Raw genomic sequence first — 16,855 nt, forward strand, 5'->3', positions numbered from 1 at the left:
AAATTTTTTAGCAGAGAGTTGCACTCTTAAAATAATAGCATATTTTTCCATCTAGGTATCCATCCAGCTGCCTGTGCAAAATTTCATGCAAATCCCTTCAGTCTTTATTCAGTCACAAACTGCTTAAATCACAGGATCACAAACATACAAATGTTCACATTTTTAGCATTACTAAGGCGACTGTATATATTTATGTACGTACGTAACTTCGCAGGATGTATGTATGTATACTGTATATGTATGCATGTATGTATTTATGTATTAACTGAAAAATGTATGAAATGTAAAATTCTTCTTCTACTAATTAAATTGAAAACAATTAAAGCCTACTGCGAACTGAAAATGAAAGTTTATTTTTTTTATAAAAAACAAAAACGACTACAAATAGCATGCATATACTTATATACATACATACGTATGGTGTATACGTACATGTGTACAGATAAGTCACAATTATAATTGCGGTTTGCAAAAATAGAGAAATTTATTTATAAAATCGATTTTTTTACTTTTAGTTTTGCTATAAATAAAAGAAATAACTGATATTGTAATTAAAATTGTAATTAAAGGATTTTTCAATTTGATGGTCACCTTCCAAAGACAAATTGGAGTCGCGTATACGTACATAAATATATAATAAATACATTAAGGCAGGTGAATTGGTTTTCGCTTCTAGCTGCCGCCTTAGCCGAATAGGTAGCTACCATTCGGAAGTGCACGGGCTCGAAACCACAGGTGTGAAAAAATGTGATTACAGATTTGATAAATAATTTCCAACAAGCTCTCAGCATCATACGCGAAAAAAATTATCAGAAATCAACACGAACCTCTTCGGAAGGGTCATAATAATACTAAACTGGGGAGGGTGCAAAGGACTGCGTGCATGTGAAACTTGCCCCAGTGCTGCCCTGAATGTCCTTTTGCACTTACTTCCCATCAACTTTTCCGTTATTTCCGTCGCAACTCAAAGTGCAATCAGTTTAAAGAAGATTGGCCTCTGCTGGCAATCTCTCAAGGGACATGGTAGCATTTTCGGGCAGTTAACACCGTATTTCTCCGAAATTCGAACAGATCTCTCTATCCGCAAACTAGAGTTTGAGGGTCGTGTTGAGGCAATCTCTCCAAATAGGCAGGGTTGGATCGAGGTGAAAATCTGCACCAAAGCTTGCACCTCTGTCTTCACTGACGGTTCCAAGATGGAACAAGGGAGCTATTAACATTTTCTCCCATAGTCAAGCCGCGATCAAGGCTCTGACTACGTCATGGTGCAGAACGAAACTAGTAAACTCCTGTAAGGAAGAGAGCAAATATATTGGGTGTGTAGGTAACATTTCTCTAATCTGGGTTGAAGGACATAGGTACATAGAGGGAAATGAAATTGCTGATGAGATTGCCAGGAAGGGGACTGAATTGGCCACAGAGACCCCCTACCCGGTCATCGGAATCCCCTCGACAGTTGTTAAAGGGGAACTACCCAACTTAATTCTCAAGAAAGCGCCGAAAAGATGGAGCTCCATTTCTTCATGTGCTATTTCGAAAACCTTTTGGCCCCAATACGATATACGAAGTACTCGGAAAATCCTTTGGACTCCTTGCCATTCAATTTCCAAACTCGTAGCGGTGTTTACTGGACGATCGGTACACACGCGGAAAAGCTAACCTTTGCCATTTAATCCCCATTGTAGAAGCTGTGGGGACATTCCAGAGAAGTAGACTGTAGAGCATTTTCTCTGTAAATGTCCGGGTTTGGCAGCTAGACGAACTGTACTCTATAGAAATTTTTTCCTTATAATTCCGAGTCTTCAAAGAACTATGTCGAAAAAAAAATCCATACAAACTGACCCGCCCTAATAAACGATTATATGAATATGCAAACATACATACATACGTATATACATACATAGATATCTATGTGCATATGCATTTTCTTTTTTCAACTTCAACGTTATCAATTCCACTTGAAGCCAAAAACATCCCAAAAAGGACACTCAAATGGAAAGCGTTCATAATCTAATAAATGGGTGCACATAAATGCAAGTAAATAAATATTTATGAACTACAAAACTACTACTACAAAATACTGCAAAATTAGTCATCCAATTTTATTTTTGAATAGCTTTTTCGTTATTTAAAAGAAATGATTTTGTGTAGTGGGAATTTTCATTTTGCTCTTTACGCGCTCCATTGCTTGTCTGCTTGCAGTTGTCTAGTTCAAAAGTGCCAAATATGGTTGATGGCCATTTGCCAAAATTATAAATCTTGCGCATGGGTGATTAATTCAGCGCCAACACGCTACATACACACGTACATACGTATTATACTACATATATACATGCAATTCTCTATAAATAGAATTTCGATCAAAAACGAAAATGGTTTAAAGCTGTTTGAAAAATTTAATTAATACACGCAGTCGTTTTCAATTAACCAACAACTTTCTTGATTAATTTATACTTGTCGTAAATGAACATCTCCTTCATTTCAACGTTTAACGAATCTGCGTGCCGAATGGGCACACGCCAACAAAAATATAAATAAAACGGCTATTTAAGTGATTTGTACAATATTAAAAATATTTACACAGACATTTTATATTTATTTTATTATAGTAAAAAAGAAAAATAACATAAAAAGTCATGTAGGAAAGTGCATTACTAATTTGAAATTTTTCAATCATGCCAGACAATTAGCAAAATAGAAATTCAAAATCATTTTACGTGACCGCGAAAAATCGTAATTAAAAATAAAAATAATATAAAAAAACACAGAGTTATTTTCAATTTAGCAATCCATTAAAGCATGAAAAGTGTGCTAGCAAGGGAAAGCAAACAAAATGGAAAGGTGGAATTGTAATGGGTGTTTCTTAAAGGTTTAGAATTAAAAAAAGGCAAAGGTTGAACTGGTTGATTTGCAGTCACTTATAGACCGGTTCGATCCGTACAGACCGGTAAGATAAAAAAAGACAAATGTTAAAAAAAGTTAATGGAACGGTTAATAAGCGGACTTTATAAGCTTGCATTTGTGAGGATTATTTCTAAGACAAATCCACACGCTCAAGCATAGGTTTTTTCATAAGATTCGCCTAATGAATTCCAAAAAGACACTGCGAACTAATTGTACTAGTTCCAACAATTCAATGTACTCTGTCTGTAACCTGAGCCTAGAAAATATAGGACAACTGCTGACAAAAAAAATCTAGAGACGCTGCTGTTATCCTCCATGTATGAAGGTGGGATACTCTTAACTTATATGGCTACTCGTATAACACCGACAAGTAACTAACAACGTCTTCTGCTGAGAGAACAAATAAATGCTGAAGTTTTATTGTCAATAAGTAAGGTAACCCTGGATGTAGTCATGCTGCAAATAACTGGTAAACAAGTTGGCAACGAGGATGTGGCAAGAAAATGGTGCGGAAGCGCTGGTTGGACTCTGGACGAATCACCACTTAAACCAACCAACCAAGGTAACCCTGCCATCTATATAGACTGAAATGTCGAAGTTATTTAGAGAGAATCCCTTATTCCATTCTTCGTTAGATGGGAAGGGAGTGGCAAAATTCCTATTGAATGTTACCGTCTTGACGATGTAGTCAGTCGTCACCGAGGTTAACTGAGTTTGTCGCAATAGATAGATAGATAGACTGGCATGGCCAAAAGTTTTTTCTCTCCGGCGACCCGCTACATTTAACCTAAATGCACTCGTGGTTGCCGTCTCCTTAACATGTAGGTCTCTAGGTCTCTTAATAGGTATGTCATGAGCCTCTCTAGGACATGATCTGATTGCAATGACCGTTCTTGCACAGGCTGATCTTTGTATTTTGCCGAGTAATTTGGTATTGTACTCTCTCCCTAGAGCATTCCACCAAACTAACGAACCATACATAAGGTAACCCTAGAGGATCAAAAAACTAGAGGGCTTCACCATCTGATCTCATGTTGGGTACATACACTTTGTGGCTATGCGATATCCCTACCACTCTGAGACAAATCAAGTGACTATTCGAATCACTTAGCTACCCTTCTGAGCCACTACTAGAAAGTTCCTCAGCCAGCCTCTTATCAGTCGGCTTCAAAAAATCGATTTTTTGTTTACTGCAATCGATAGATATATTATAGGAGAATATGCCCTCAAAATTTTATAGCGGAATTCAAAGTGATTTCGGAGTTACCGGCCTGTGTACCGTCGCTCGTGTGAGTATACTGTCTACCTTCTGAAAACTTTGAAACACGTTTTTTCAAAACCATGTTTTTGAAAATGGCGTGTAAGAATGAAGTTATTTAGTTCCATGAAAAATTTTCTTTGATTTTCTCAAAAAAATCCGCAATTACTCTGTTCCCAAGTCAATATTTTATGAAAAAATTAAGTTATTTTATGACAACATTTTCATAAAGAAATTAAGTTAAAGTCAATTTTTTTAATATTTTTTCTATTTATTGCTTACTCTCAAATAAATACATACAAGGAATTTAACGGAAACAACAATTTTTTATTTATTTGGCTTGAGAATCAGAAAAGTTAATTGCATTTTTCATTATTTGTATTATCTCATTCATTGACGCCTGCACTGTTTGAGCTTCCTCTAGAATCTAGGGTACATACATACCTACACACAGACATAGTATAAAAATATATTGCCTACATACGTCTGCCAACATTGTCTATTGCCTACTGTGTGTTGCCTTTGGGTTTTTATATTTCTTTCTAACTAATTTTGAAGTAACTCGATATTCAACTCAACTGTGTACAAACGAGTGGTCTGCTATTATTTTGTCATCAGTTGACAAACTAATATGAAATTTAATATTATAAATGACGTTTGTTGAGCTGCAAGTTCAAGTTCAGCATCTTCAAGGTAGGAAAGCTATAGAAAGTATCATAGTACCATCTTGATCAAAAAGTTCCCGGAACAACCGCCAGATGACGCTCTAAGTCAACTGATTTGAGTTCTGCTTCTTTTTTTTTGTTAGGTCGACACATCTGTGATTAGTATTCCCACCAAAATTGTATCGCCATTGCTTGACATTTGTAAAAGTTACGTCGTCTTGAAAACAAGAGAGTACACTCTTGGTGTGTTTGTGGACATTGAAGGAGCTTTCGACAATGACGACCTTTGACTCTATGTGCTCTTTTATTAGAAGTTATGGAGTAGAAGAAATCATTGTCAGATGGATTCACTCTATGCTATCCAAAAAACTGCTTACCATGGATAGCGATGAAGTAGTTAAGGTTGAGGTGAAGAAGGGTTGCTCACAAAGCGTACACCGCCTCTCTCTCCCCTACTTTGGTGCTTTGTGGTGGACTCCCTTCTTAATGATCTACAGGAAATTGGAAGCATGTGTGCGTATTAATCTCAGGACGATCACTTGAAGCTATATAAAGGGTGGTTAAGTTTCAAGAGCCGGTGTTGATAATAGTTAAGTCTAGATAATCTATTAATGGGATTTCAGCACACTTTCTACCCCGACGGTTCCAAAACCAGTGATGGAAGCTGATCTGGATGGTACTTACGCGAAGACACTAAGTACTCCTATGCCACCGGACAGATGGCCACGGAAGTCTATGCCATCTTGAATGTGGCGTACTCGCTAATTAGGAAAAGTGGCGGGGCAGTAGTATTGGAATTTCTAGTGACAGTCAAGCTGCGCTGAAAGCCCAATGTAATGAGAATGTAAGACAAAACCGAACACTGTTGCAAAACACAACAAAGTTTGTCTTTCTTGGGTGCCCGGACATTGTTGTTCTACGGGGAACGAGGTCGCTGATAAATTAGCAAATGAAGGCTCTGCAATTATGCCACTAGGCCCTGAACCTTTTTTACGTGTCAATTCTGCATCGATTCAACTATGGATTGACGACTTCATAAGGTCTACCCATAGAGGACGTTGGTCTGGGTCAAACTCGTGCAGAGTAGCCAAGTGCTTTGTGAAAGAACCAAACAGGAAAAAGCGACTTTTCTCATAAAACTCAACAGAAAGGACCTGAGAGTACTGGTGGTGGGTGTCATCACAGGGCACAACGCCTGTGGTCAGCACATGACTGACATGGGTGTCGTAAACAGCCCGGTATGCCTATCCTGTCTTGAGGCAGAGCAGAGCATTTTCTCTGTAGCTGTCCGGCGTTTTCCAGAATCAGACTTAGGATATTGGGTTGCGATACACTGAGTATGGATAAAGTTCATACTCATCCTCTTCCGGATCTCTTAAGATTGATCAATGATTCCAAGAGATTTGTGGAAGAGTGTCCTCAAACTAATTTATCCGTCTTACCAGCCACTTTTTATCTTTTCTATTATTTCTACTAAAATCTATCCGGGTGTAGTACAATGGTATCCTGACTGAGTGCTTGGACTTGTCCAACTCCCCACACATCTAATCTAATCTATTCTACGTTGTCTCGAGTAAATCTACCTCAGCACGTGTTTCGATTTTCTAAAGTTTTATGTAGTAATAGATTTTAACTATCAACAACGAGTTTATATTAAAATTTTAGTTAAAAATGGAAACCGAAACTTTAAAAATGTTGGGAAACTGTATCGGTAATGAAACGCTGGCATTAGTGCGTTGAAGTTGATGGGAGTACTTTGAAGGTGATAATATCACTTTTGAGGAATAAATTTATATTTTGAATTTTCTGAATAAATTCCGGGAACTTTTCGATCTAGGTGGTATTTAAAATAGATAATAATTTCTATAAATAAATTTAAAAAATAAATAAAAGTATTTCCTGATTGGATTAGTAAGTATTAACGAGCATTAGAATAATAATCCTCTGAAGTCAGAAAGACTAACAACTGTAATTTTCAATGAATTTGATGAGTTGGTTCGTTAAATGCGACTTAAGCATTTAAGCCCATACACGCATATATATGTATTTGTAATATATTTGTATGTAGATACTCAAAACACATTCACATTTTTTTTCATCTGAGTGGAGCTGAGTTACTTCTCTTTTTCTTCTTTTCCTTCTGGGTAATTTGCATTCTCTGTGGCTAAAGTGATTGTATGCACACACCTCGTTATTGAATTAATTATTTTGATTTCAAAATTTCTGCGGCTGAGTCATCACCGCAAAGAATTTGTGCGCGCTTTAATCACGCAACTGATTTTAACAAAAATTAAAAAACTAAGTATGCAAATTGGAGAACTGGTTTCAAAATAGCCTAGCCGGATTTCAGAATGCCGATTGTGACTTTCATCGCAAACAAAAACATAAATTAATAATCGACGTAAATACAAAATTCATTGAAAGAAATAATAAATACAATTATAAAGGGTGCTTCAAATACATGTTTCTTACTAAACATTCGATTTTAATTGAAAGAATTTTAATTTTTTCCGGTACTGCGTTGTTTCATTGGAAAATAAAAAAATTAATTGAATTCATGGAACTTGAGCCTTATTGACAGTTACAGGCTTTATCTAACGAATGTAATGGGCAACACTCATATTAAAGTAGTGATTCGTTCCTGAATTGCATATACAAGGGGCGCAAAATTAATAACCGAATTTTGTTTTTGAATAACTTTTTCGTTAAATAAAGAAAATTATTTTACGGAATAAAAAAATAAAAAATAATTGCTGCGTACATCTCTGTTATATGTTTGACCAAGCTCCCCCTCTTATTTGTGACGAGCGTCTTTATGGTGTTCCACAAATGGAGGGACCTACAGTTGTAAGCAGACTCCGAACAGCAAATGAGTTTTTATAAGGATCTTTCTTTTCATGGTAGAAATACACTCAGAGGTTTGCATTGCGTACCAAGTGGCGACCACTATTAGAAAAAACTTTTTCTCTTTCCAATACTTTGCTTTGACAGTCAACTTACGAAACTTTGTTGTTAGTCTAGTGCCACCACTGTAATAAATACACCTTGAATACAACGCTCAAAATTTTATAATAGGACTATGAATAAGTTCGTGCGGTTTTTTTTCGAAATTTGAAACTTTATTGACGTAAAATGGTTATAAATTTAATATTCAAAATATTGTCCATCGCTTACTACTACTTTTTCCCATCTTTCTGGCAATTCACGGATTCCCTTTGTGAAAAATTCGGTCGGTTTTGCCGCAATCCACGAATCGATCCATTTTTTGACTTCATCGTAATTACGGAAGTGCTGGTCAGCCAGGCCATGTTGCATCGATCGGAAGAGATAGTAATCGGATGGCGCAAGGTCTGGACTATACGGCGGGTGGGGTAGGACATCCCATTTGAGCGTTTCTAAGTATGTTTTGACCACTTGTGCAACATGTGGCCGAGCATTGTCATGTTGCAAAATAACTTTGTCGTGTCTATCGGCGTATTGCGGCCGTTTTTCTCGCAGTGCTCGGCTCAAACGCATCAATTGTCGTCGGTAGACATCCCCCGTAATCGTTTCATTCGGTTTCAGTAGCTCATAATACACAACACCCAGCTGGTCCCACCAGATACACAGCATAACCTTCAGGCCATGAATATTCTGCGCCGACGTCGATGTTGAAGCATGGCCAGGGTATCCATACGTTGCCCGACGTTTTGGATTGTCGTAATGGACCCACTTTTCATCGCCAAGCACAATTCGATGCAAAAAACCCTTTCTTTTGTGCCGTTGAAGCAGTTGTTCGCATGCCATAAAACGGCGTTCAACGTCTCTTGGCTTCAATTCATACGGCACCCAATGGCCTACCTTTCGGATCATTCCCATGGCTTTTAAACGTTTGGAAATGGTTGATTGATCAACTCCCAAAGTTTTTGCAACCTCTTCTTGCGTTTGAGCCGGATCTTGATCGAGCAATTCCTCCAATTCGGTATCCATGAACTTTGGCGGCGCACCCTCGCGTTCTTCGTCTTCCAAGCCAAAATCACCACTTTTAAAGCGTGCAAACCACTTCTGGCACGTTCGCTCAGATAGAGCATGCTCACCATAAACTTCCACCAAGATACGATGACTTTCGGCTGCTTTTTTCTTCATATTAAAATAATGAAGAAGAATTCCCCGCAAAAACACATTATTTGGCACGAAATTCGACATTTTCAAGTGTGGTAAAAATATTGTTGTTTACGCTTCAAATAAAAAACTTATACTGACGTTTGTGCCTTACGACAGTAGCTCTCCAATGAATGTTTGGAAATGTGGATCGATGGAATAATAATCAAGTTACGCCATCTGTTGTAAAACCGTAACGAACTTATTCATAGTCCTATTAGAAAATTAAAAAAAAAAATAAACTTCTAGAAAAAAAATACACACAAATATCCAACAATTTCAAGAAAAAATATGGATATGCAGTTTTATAGCCCATTCAATATTAGCATAAAAAAAAGCAAGTTTCAAGTAGCCCAAAATTTTCGTGAATTCTCACAATTTCTTTAGCGGAGGCGTTGAGCATTTTCTTCTATATAAAAGACTTCCGAACATGTGATTTTCCTATATGGAATGAAACCCTCAACACCTCAACGAAAAAAAAAAAATGACAAAAATCAAGGCGACTTACAAACAAATTTACACTTTATTACACTAAAATGCAATGTGCTACAAAACTGCATACAATGAAATTCTTTAAGGATAATAGAAATTTTTATGAACATTTTTTATGACCTTCAGTTCTATTGCTTATGTTGTAAAATACACTAAACTTTTATAAAAAAAAATAAGAAAATGAGTGCCAAAAAAAATTAGTATGTATTTTTTTGAAATTTGTTTAATTTTTATGAATTTCGTACAAAATTTGGTGCTTTGAGTTACATAGCTTTTGCCGTAGAATTCACACAACTTTTATAAAAACCTAAAAAAATGGCTTAAGTAAAAAAAAAATATATATAACTTGGAAATTCGTCACGCAGCTACTATTTTGAACACAGATGTATATACCAAATCAATATGACCTTCTTTTTGTTCTTGATTGGCGCGATAACCGCTTGCGTGACTTCGGCCGGAATAAGGTCTTCTCATCCGAGGCTTTATTGTCGTTTTCATTGGGGAAGAGTTTGCACGTGGCGAGTTCCAAACCCAGCACAAAACCAGATATCCTGGTATACTTTGCCTTTTCACATTAGCTCGTTCTCAGACGGATGTTCGGGAGCTATCCGAAGGATACTTGTGCCAAGTCCGGAAGCTGTGAGCTGCTTGGAGCGCATGCAGAAGAATCGTCCTGGTCACTCCCATGTGAATGGCAATCAGAGACTTTCCCCATTTGCGTAGACTTCTACACACGGAATCATCCAACATTAATATGTTTTAATGAGCGGAAATCCCCAAAGCCATATCTCCCAAACATTCTTTTCGAATTTTGTTGCTGGCAAAGCTTCCCTGGCTTTTCGTCAAGATACGAGTCGCTCTATAGTCGAAATGTCTGCAATGTAAAGTGCATTCAATACTTAAGTAAATAAGTGTAATTTTCAAAATGATAAGTAGTTTCACAGAAATACAAAAATTGTTTCTTTGTTTGATGTAAAGCTAAAATTAGAGCAAAAATATAAAATTTCTCACAAAGCGACGGTTACATAACTCGCCATAATGGGAATGTTTAAGACACTCTGCTCTGGTTAGTGCGGAAGTTTATGAATGATAAAAAAAAGCAAATAATAAGTCCACGACATCTTCAAGACAATGCAACTGAAACTGAAATAGCGCAAAGCAAGTTGGACCCAAACAAAAAAGGGCAGCGTCGTTATAACAACTCAAATTATCTGCTTATTTGTATTTTACCTAATTTTTTACTACATTCACTTCTTTGTTTGGGTTTAAAGAAAACACTTTTGTTAATTTTAAAATTTATTTTATGTCGGTCAACGGCTTATGGGCAAAATGAATATAAATTTGAGCCACATTTCATTAAATTTTTTTTTTTAAGTAGTGCTTTGAAGTTTTATCTTTATTTTTTCTTACAATTTTAATTTTTCTTTTTATTTTTTTTTTTTATGCTGCGGGAAATTGTTGGCGTTGGTTGAGGACATTACCTCATCTACGAATATAATTTGCATACAACGTTTCTTATTTTTCTCATACTATTATTATGCAGAGATTTATTTTGTGTGAGTTGTGGTTTGTATCAAAGCTTTTTGCTTTGTTTTCACCCTTAACTACCTACCGAAAAATTGTCTGTTCAAAAAATTACTACATATGACTTAATATTTAAATTGGCCAAATTTTTAATTAGTCATGTGAATTTTGGTAAATATGGAAAAATTAGTTTAATTTGAAAAATTAACAAACTTCACAAAGGGAAGGTCATTTATATTTAAGTAGAAGTGCTTTTATGAACTCAGATGATGCACTTAGATTTATGTGAGGTTTGCACATCGACCTCATGGCCTTTTGTGCCCAGATGGTGCACTTACAAATGCGAATTAGTTGCACGAGATGATATTTGTAGTTCTGGCCTTGGGCGCTTCTAGTGTTGTCGTGTGCTATTTGACATTTCCAGTGGAAAGTTTGACATATTTTACCATAGACTTGAGTGCGTCTAAATGTGCGAGTCATATTAGTGTTGCTTACAGTGACTTTAAAAATTCATCTCATCATCTGCGGGAAAGTTATCTAAAATTAGTTGTTGGACCAGAAAATATTGATGTTGTGCAGGAATATCGTCAAATGAAGGCATCTTTGGACATTAGAATAACGAACATCAACAATATTTTGTGGTGAAAAACTTGTGTTTGTTCTCGCAATTTAAAAAACGCTTCGGAAACGACTGGACAAATTGGTTCAAACTTTTGGGAAAGTGTACTGATGATCCTGGAAAATATTTTGAAAAACAAACCGTTTTCTACCTCCAATGTTCGAGGATCGCTCTTTAAGTTGTGTGGTTACTTGCCTATAAAAGATTAAAAATGGCAAAAATTAAGAACAATACTCTTTTGCATGTATGTGAACCAATTGAATTAACTCCTAAATTTTCAAGCGTTCAAAATTGTTGATCCCGCATTTTAGTTTTGATTTGTGGGAATAATAAGAAATACTTCGATTTGAAATCAGTATTGCATGCAGGTTGACCCATCAATTTGAAGTTTCGCAAAAATATTTCTTTCTGAAACTCAATTCGAATTTCGAAAATAGGTTTTTTTCATATATTGTATAAGCTGCTCTTTCTGAAGCAGTTTTTCTAAGGTTTCTAAGCCCTTAATTGAATCTGTCCACGATCATGGGTAATCTCTTTTGGATAGTGAGGTATTATAAGACTCAGTAATGTAAGACTTAATTCTTCTATCTCTCAATGCTTCTCACCCTTCTCAACTGCTAATAAACATCATGTCACATGTCACGAGACACTTGCTTTTAATTTCTCCTTTTGAGACTTTTCTAGGTTAAACAGCATTTTACTTTACAGCAATTGGAAAGACTTGCTTTCTCGGTTAGATGTTGCTGAGTGCTATTCTACCTTTAAAGCTCAGTTGCTCTATATCTAGAATCTATATTTATAAATTCATAGCAATGACTGAACAAATTCAACTACTTAAATAATTTTTTCTACGCAACTGTATTTGTAAGATTAAAGAGAATATTAAGTCAAGGCATTAGGACTTTTGGCGATTTGTTAAATCTAAAAAGTCAAGCGCTGGAGCCCTTCTGCGGTTCGTTTGAATGTCAAATCTGCTACTGCAGCTGTGGATGTAGCCAATTCGTTTGCCAATTTTTGCAAATTTTATTTCTTCGTTTTTCTTCTCATCTTAATCCATAGTCTTCTTTGAATTTATAGATAGACGACTATTGATGACTATTGAGGGTAAATGTTCGGAAACTTTCATAGCATCTTCAGGGGTGCCACATGGCAGTATTTTACAGCCTCTGCTCTTCGTTATTTCTATTAATGATATTAGTACCTGCTTTTCGTTTGCCAATTTTCTTCTGCATGCTGACGATTTGAAAATATTTTCTGCGATTAGGAAAACTGAAGATATTCCTCTAAGTTGCGGAAGATAATGCACTCGTTCGCTGGTGCTGTAACTCCGGCCTCTCTCTAAATTCCAAGAAATGTTTTCATGTTGTTTTTTGTGTCGCCAAAACTCAACGTTTTCTAGTCATAGTATAGTATTGCTACTACCTTACTTCAATCTGTTCACGAACTCAAAAATCTGGATGTGATCTTTTGCTCCCATTTTTTATTCAATAGCCACTTCTACTCAATCTTAAGTTTTATACAGCGAAGTAGCTAAAAGTTGTCGGAGCGTACACTCTGATATTACTTTTCACTTTCTTTGTTCGCTCTAGATTAGAGTATGCAACATTTATCTGGAGGCCTTGCTACCAATTTGCAATTGAGAGAATTGAACGCATGCAGAAGGTGTTCCTTAAATAAGCTCTCATGTCGTTAAAATTCTCAAATCCTATCCCTTCCTTTAATTTCTGTTTGATTTTAATTAACTTAAAGTCTCAAGAGTGTACAAAGTCTATGCTCTCACCGCCTTTTGTTTTTAGTGTAATTAAAGGAGAAATCGATTGTTCATGCCTATTACGGAGCATTCACTTTTATGTACATCCCTACTAGATCTCCACGCAACACTTACCCATTTCATCTTAAATTGCTTAACACGAATTAGGCGCGTATAGAGCAAATAGGAGCTGCCCGCGCTCAAAGAAAATTAAGGGGACATTTACCTGTAAAATTTCGAAAAAAAAAAAATCATATTGTAAAATGTTAATACAATCCTTTAAGAATATGTCAAAAAATTTGTAGGACGTAAATTTAAGTATTTCTTATATTATAGATCGTCAACCGTGATGACTCTACGTTTACAGGTATCTGTCCCCTTAAATAAGATCTCGAGTTCTATACCGCTTGACTTTTCGGTGTCAAAAAAAGAATTTTATGAATTTCTTAACTCTTTTTTTTAAATTTATTTTTTATATTGTACTATCTGTAGTAATTTTTAAATTATGCAATAATTATGTTTTCGACTTGAAATAAGCGAAATAAACCCAATGATCGAATAGTATGTTTGGACTAATATTGTCGAGGACAGACTTGGGAATTTTGAAGCCAGGTAAATGTATTCGCTGTTGAAACATGATTCTCGTGTGAACATTGCCTGAAGAAGAGTGGTATTAAAACAAGTTTTGATTTTACCGCGAAAAATCTTAATTTATAGATTAGCTTTTGCGTATCTAATTTGACCCCACTAAATTTAAAAATCTCTGAAAAATTGCTCATCAAGGCATAATCTCTCAAGATTATTAAAAATATGGATTTCAACATAAAAATATTAACAAATTAACGAAGCATGTCGGGCGTTTGTTGATTACAAATATTGAAAAATGTATGCTAAGGTTAGTAAGCCACTGGGTGTTTTAATCGAAGAAGATTTGGCAAGTAAAATTAATTAAACGCTTTCGAAAGTTTACGTTAGCTAGATAATGGTTTTGGATGCTGCTTATCGTAGTGGTTGTTAAGTAATTAATCATCATATTATAACACACTTTAATTAAAAAAAAAAAAAATTAAAAAAAAAATTCTTTACTGCAGTGCATCTAACTGCTCGCACACGTAATTATGTTCACTTTAGTAAATCCTAATTCTTTTATAAGCTACTTATAAAGTTTCAATTATTTTTTTTTGTTGTGTTTCTTGTTTTTATTAGCAGACGCGCGTCAGTCCATTGCGAATGTGGCGGTCTCACACGCCAGGCTATTACTCGAGACGCTTCAATTGCGAACATCCAACCTGTCATTATTCGCCTATGCCAAGCGCAAAATGCTTTGCATCACAATTACTTGCGTACAAACATATTTACGAGCACACATATATGTACACACATATATACATACATACATACATACATAACCAAATATGTTCTTCGCAGACTGCTAACGAAAAATTGCCCCCAACTAGTTTCCACCTTTGCGGCTTATGTAAATTTCTGAAAGCATCTTCAACTCATATATGCCGATTGCGTGCCGCTGGGTTGGCTGTATTTTTTTTATGCTTTTTTCATATTTTTTTTTTTTTTTTGTTGCTTTGCATGAATTTGTGCAGACTTTTATGAGTATTTATGTAGGTGCGGAGGCAACACCTTCGCTTCAGCGATTATTTCGGTTACCAAAAATTTTACTATTTGAGTATTTCCTCATCGCTGAAATATTTTTGGTGCACGATTTACAAGCGTAGACGCCGGCTAGTTTAAGATTTATGCTTACATGTTAATTTAGTTTTTTCACCTTTTTTTTGGGTTAATTTAAGTGTATCATTTCAACTATGTAACTGGGGCATGCATGTGTGCGCACACATACACATAAACAGTTCTGCTCGAATAGGCCTTTGTAGATGCTAAGTGGAGTTGGTTAAAAAGAAGAAGAGGAAGAAGATGCGAAGCCAGTTTTGTGCACAGTCCAAAAAATGGTTAAAAATAAAGAGGAAAGACAGTTAGGGTTATAGTCCAAAAAATGTTCTATATTCAAAAAAACAAATTTATAAGACCAGTTTTTCAAATCGTCCATCGCCCTGTATACGCAATTATTTTGAAGAACAGCGTTTTCTACAATTGCAACTATTGGACCGAACGGTGCATGGACCGACGTTAAACGACATTCGTCGGGAGGCTCGCACCAACTTCCTAATCTCCCAACCCCCGAATACCATTATCGTGTGGCAACTACCACCTATTGTAGACGAAGAACTTCAGCTGTCTCGTGAGACCCGCGTAACTTTGGCTCAATTACGTTCTGGATATTGTAGCAGGTTAAACTCCTACTTATCTAGAATAGATCCCGACATACTCAATATATGTTCGGGATTTGAAAACACACCGCACGATACTAATTACCTATTCACATGCCCTTTCAAACTCACTCACCTAACACCCCTCTCCGTCAGTACCCAACCTGTCGAAACAACATGTTTCCTAAGCCTATATTTTGATGAGATAGACGTTGTCGATTGGTGACTACACCGCACTGGCAGGGCCTAGTAAATTGTTACAAAGCAACAATGAGCCCAAAATATCTATATACTGCTATAGTTTTGAAGTTAAACTTCTTAGGCGTCGATGGACGAGCGAGAATGGAGAGTAAAATTTCAAGGCCATGCAACGTTTGGGCATTTTCGTTCCACGAGAGAGAAAAAAGATATAACGTTGAAGAAAAGGAGAGAGAGAGCTATACCTTATGTAAATCTTAGATACACCTTAGGCTAATTTTCCTGAGTCCCAATTTTTTGGGGGTTTTTTTTTTTTGGTGCGTACTTTCTAGCGCTTATTTCCCTTTCCTGGCTAGTTCTTGTGCGTGCTATAAAGTGCTATCCATTCCGGCGTAGGATTTATTGGTATTGCCTTGCGGTAATTTGTGTCGTTGCTACGGTCCTGGAATCGCTGCGTTTGTGCGGGTGATAAACGCTCGGAGTAGTGCGCGTTGTTGCCACGGTTTGTGTCCGACTTTTACCTACACCGGTCGACCCTCCCCGTTTTTTGTAAATTTTGTTTATTTGTATTCTCTGCAAATGTTGTGAATTTATTTAGATATATATTCCTTCTCTATCTCTCTCTCTCATTATCTCTCGGGTCTCTCCCTCTTTCATTATCTGCCTCGAAAGTTTCACTTCTGTTATGTGTCTTACGCTACACGCACTGTTTTATTTTTTTTTAAATATTGTACATCCCCGAAATTATTATAAAGCCACCAAATATTGACTGGTATTGACAATTTATTTATTCGTTTTTTAATTTCAATTATTTTTTTTATTAAAATATATGTTTGTACTATTTGGGTACACAGTTTTATAGCCCATTACATTTTATCATTCCACAGTGCAAATTTCAAGGCGCTCAAAATTTTAATTGCTTTTTTTTTCTTTAACGTCATTTTGCATTTTCGCTGTATGAAAAAAATATGCATTCGTTACATATAAAAAATGAGTAACACCTTAAGGGAAAAAATTATAAAA

At 36.1% G+C, this 16,855-nt stretch overlaps 1 protein-coding gene across 5 annotated transcripts in view; it reads left to right on the forward strand.

Annotated features, from left to right (window-relative positions):
• The window catches only part of LOC128855925 (chaoptin), a 65,945-nt gene that overhangs the window by 21,839 nt on the left and 27,251 nt on the right, over nt 1-16,855 (forward strand). The window lies entirely within an intron of this gene.

This window comes from Anastrepha ludens, chromosome 2, assembly GCF_028408465.1.
Source record: "Anastrepha ludens isolate Willacy chromosome 2, idAnaLude1.1, whole genome shotgun sequence".
NCBI lineage: Eukaryota > Metazoa > Arthropoda > Insecta > Diptera > Tephritidae > Anastrepha > Anastrepha ludens.